The sequence below is a fragment of the Frankliniella occidentalis genome, unplaced genomic scaffold (assembly GCF_000697945.3).
Source record: "Frankliniella occidentalis isolate FOCC.00 unplaced genomic scaffold, Focc_3.1 Scaffold1, whole genome shotgun sequence".
Lineage (NCBI taxonomy): Eukaryota > Metazoa > Arthropoda > Insecta > Thysanoptera > Thripidae > Frankliniella > Frankliniella occidentalis.
The window spans coordinates 4658228-4662569 of NW_026267131.1; the positions used below are offsets into that span (position 1 = coordinate 4658228).

Below are 4342 nucleotides of genomic sequence, written 5' to 3' on the forward strand. Positions count from 1 at the left end.
CGCAGCCCTCCCCTCAGGCCCACCACCCGCGCGCGCGGTGAAGGACCCTTGAGCTGAGGCTCTCGAGGAGGAGGGATCGCGGCGCATACCTCGTGGTGGGGGCGTAACGGATCCGCTCCCAGCGCCCCTTTCCCCGAATCCCCCCCCATCCTCCCCCTCTCTCCTCTCGCCGCGGAAAGCTACAAATTGGATGGCCTCCCACCACCTCTCAAGCCCCCCCCCCCTTTCTCAAAGTAAAAAAAAAAGTAAAAAGAGTAAAATTCACTTGTGCTTTACATTACGATATGCCTCGGCCCCCTGCTGTCGCGTCATTATGCGGATGGGGAATACGTTTCCACCCCGAGATGTTTTGTGAAGCAGCGCGTGACGTGCGGCGGTCCGGGGAAAAAAAGAGGGGGGGGGGGGCTGGAGTAACTGCGACAGAAACTCTGCAAACCAGTGTATGGGGGTGCACCGCTAAAACTAGCTGGAACTCCGAGAGTGGAGCACCGCCCCTATACAATGGGAGACTTTGTGTGCAGTTGTTGCAATTTGTTGTTGTTGTTGTTGTTGTTGTTTGGTAGAAAATTCTGGTTTGGTTGGCAAAGATTATTCCTTTTCCTGGACAAAAGTATAGTCTCACTCCTGTGTTTCTGTAGGAGTCTAAGCGGGTCTAAAGTGTTGAACGCGTGAACTTGGTCGGTAGTACCAAACTCAGTTCGGTGCAGACAAAAAGTCCCCTGCGAAGCAAGCAAGTCTATAGAACCTTTCAAAGTATTATTTTATTTCAAACTGAAGTTCTGCAGCCGTTGAATCTGAGCGGACGCAGCATAGTGTAGCCGGTGTGCCCACTCTCGCCACTCCCCTTCTGCCCAATACGGAGTACATGCAAACCTTCAACACGGCAGTGCGGCGTCAGGCTCTGATACACGCGTGGGTACACGGTGTCCTATAGAGCGCCAGGCGCGGTTTTAAGTCCGGTAACTCTCACTTAGTTAGACGCCCGAGTCCGCATGAGAACCGTAGTGCGCTGTCAACGGATTCGTTATCATCCTGGTATACTGCTCCCGACGTTCTACAGGCGCGGTCTTTTTTGGCTGTTGCCGGAGAGGGGGCGGGGGGGGGGGGCTTATGCCCCTGACCGAGTCTCAGTGAGAGTGACGTGACAGGAGGAAAAACGGCCAGCAGCTGCAGCATCTGGCCTGGGCACGTATGTATCGAGGGTTTGGGGGACCGTTCACCAGCCCAGCAGCGGGGATAGCGCCCGCGAACCTCGGCATAGGCAGACCCGCAGGCTCCCGGTGCGCCGCGGGTTTGCCTATGCTACAGGCGCTCTCGCAGCCGCACTAAAAAAAATGCTTAGTCCCACCTTTCAAAATAATGGCACGAAAGGTTTAATGACTTTACAAATAAGGCACTAATTTTAATATCTTGAGCCCTCTTCAGTGCCTTCATAGATGCACTTAACTGAAAATTTATTTACCACCCGTCAAATGGCACGACTTAGCATCTTTTTTTTTCCTGTTTAGATGTACTTTTTTATATTCATTTTTTTAACGTATGCTCATGTTGAGGCTCATGTTATGGTTGGTGGTGATGGCCACTCTTATTATGGATTTGACTTTTTTACGGTGGGATACAAATTGCGTATGGGGTTCGAAATGGATCAGGGCCCTCAACCAAACGGGTGCACCGCTTCACCTCCCGCGGCCAGCCCGTGCGGTAGCGAGGTTGGTGGCGGCGCGTAGCTATGTCACGTGGCTGACGCACGGTCCCCGGGACGCGTGGGTGCCTCCATGGCCCCACGGACCATAATGCACAGCCGCGCTATCGCAGGGGGGGGGGGCGTTCGTAAGCCACAGACGACAATCTAGGGTCAAGTTTATTACAGCAAGGGCTGGGGGCGATCCGTAATCGTGATACTGGTTGTGAACGACGGCGAGCAGGAAGAGGGGTAAGTGGGGTAGCGGCGCGGCTTTTCGGGGCTGAGCCAGCCCTCCTCCCCACCAAAAAAGAAGAAGTAGAGCTAAACCAATAGCTGCAGAATAACTAACTATTTGGCTATGTCGAAAAAAGTTAGCTACCAAGCTAAAAATTGAGCTGTGTAGCTAAAATTGCAGCTGTGTCACTTACCATTTTTGGCTATATATCGTAAAAAATAGCAAAATATTTAGCTCTATAACTTATTCATCAGTCATCTCGTTTTTGTCTATGTATCTGTACAGACAGCTTATCTTATTATTTTTTTATTTTTTTGTTACGCGCATTAGGGGAAGCGTGAGGTGAGGTGATGAATTAGTCTCCCTCCCCGCATTCCCCTTTTCATCCCTCGGAACGTCAAATCGCCGGAGGCGTGGAGGGAGAGGAGCCCTAATTACTGTCAACTGATGTGTTTCAGTCCGCCTGAAAGTGCGTATCACGTTGTCCAACCAAATACTTTGAGAGTGTCGTACTGTTTGGGTTTTTGGGAGTTGTCTGGATTCCGGCCCACGGCCCGCGCGGGAGCGCAACGCTCTGCCTGTTTGGTGTTGTCGTCGCGCCGACACAGCAACCCCTGGGCCCATGCCGCCCCCACCGCCCCCACCGCCCCCGGCACCACTGTACTTCGTACAATGAACCTCGCCGGGGGCCGCGCTCTGGCGTTGTGGACCCTAACCCCCTCTCCTCCACCTGAGAGAGAGAGAGAGAGAGAGAGAGAGAGAGAGAGAGACGATAGGGGGGTTAGAAGCCCGACACATAGCGGGAGTTCAGGTGAGGGCGTCGCGTACAGCTTCTGGGCAGTAACGTGTTCCCGATGCCGTTCAATGTACGTACCTCCACACACGCCTCCCGTAACACTCAGGACAACACCACCGAGGACGACCCCCGGGGCACGCTATGATCTGGCGTAAAGGTGTGTGTGTGTGTGTGTGTGCGTGTGTGGATTCGTGTGTTTGTATATGGACATGGTGTCTCCTTCTTTCGCCTAGCCAGCACATTGCCCTCTGCTAGAATCCCCTCCCTGCCCCCCTACCGCCTCCCCGGGGAACGTTGCTGCTGCAGATCTCTGCCGAAGCCGCCACGGCGCCCACGCAGCGATCATGCTAACTCCCCTTTCTCCTCCTCTCTAACCGCCCCCCTCCTCCTCTTCTTTCTCCTCCTCCCTCCCACCCTCTCCACTCCCCCTCCGCCGTTCCCAGGAGACACGCCGCAGCAGTGACTGCTGCGTTCAGCGGTGCCAAAGAGACACACCTTAATTATTTACTCTCCGTCTCCTCAGTCCACACAAAGCTGGCGGGACCGGGCTCCATCGCGGAGGTGCTAATTATTTTAACTCGAGGCGGCGACGCTTCTGAGAATTTGGAGGCTTTAGCAGCGCCCCTCCTCCAGAGGAATGATTCCCCACAAAAGTTGAGAACACTGTCAAATCTGTTGTTATTGGAACATCGACTTTAAGTTTGGTAATATGCACCCGGTACAAGCCGGCAAAGTCCTGCTTATTATTGATACTTTGGCTTAGTCTTCGAATAACAATGCAAATTACACCCATGGGAAGGTAAGGTGCCCATTCGAATACGAACACTGGTCTTAAGACAAGCTTCATAGGAACACCTGGCCTGGCCATGGTGAAGCCATCTGTTCATACGGGCCATGGGTTCCCATGATGTGCCCATTTCAGGGACATGCCCATGGCATGGCCCATGGCTGCCCACAGGAGAGTCTATCCTATGCGAGTCACCATGGGAATTTTACCCTGAAACCCTCCCTCTCGTCCCTCTCCCCCTCCTCCTCCCCTTCTTCCTCTCCCTTCTAATTTTCCTTCGCTCTCCCCCTCCTCCCCCTTATATACTCTCATGCGACGAGGCCGTGCACCGCTCGTGTACCGCTCGCGCTCCGCTCCAGTCCCGCGGTAGGCGTGTCTGTCTACTTTTCCTCCCCCGTCGTGCCGTGCCAACCGACGCCAGGCCGCCGTCGTCCGGACGGCTTCTTCTGGCTCTGTTTGTATAAGCGATCTATCATAATTGTGGGGAAGGGGAAGAGGGGGGGGGGTGGCGTTTAAGGCCGAGCTAAGCTCTTCTTCTCCCTTCCCCCGCGAGGTACGTCGGTGGGAGCTGCGGTTAGGCAGGTAGGTGCTGGGCGGGGCGGGGCGCTCTGTATGCCGACCACGCACGCTATCTACAACACTGCTGCAGACCATGAGCACGAGTCCTTGAGCTTCTTTCTCATGCAAAGCACACACACATACGCGCGCGCGCACACACACACACGCACACTCTCCAAGGAGGGTGGGAGAGAGAGAGGGGCACGCCAGAGTCACGCACTTGCGCATGGAGAGAGAGAGAGAGAGAGAGAGAGAGAGAGAGAGAGAGAGAGAGAGAGAGAG

The 4342-nt window shown here is 54.5% G+C and overlaps 1 protein-coding gene across 1 annotated transcript in view; it reads left to right on the forward strand.

The window, feature by feature from the left end:
• The window catches only part of LOC113217307 (maternal protein exuperantia), a 542899-nt gene that overhangs the window by 27680 nt on the left and 510877 nt on the right, over nucleotides 1-4342 (forward strand). The window lies entirely within an intron of this gene.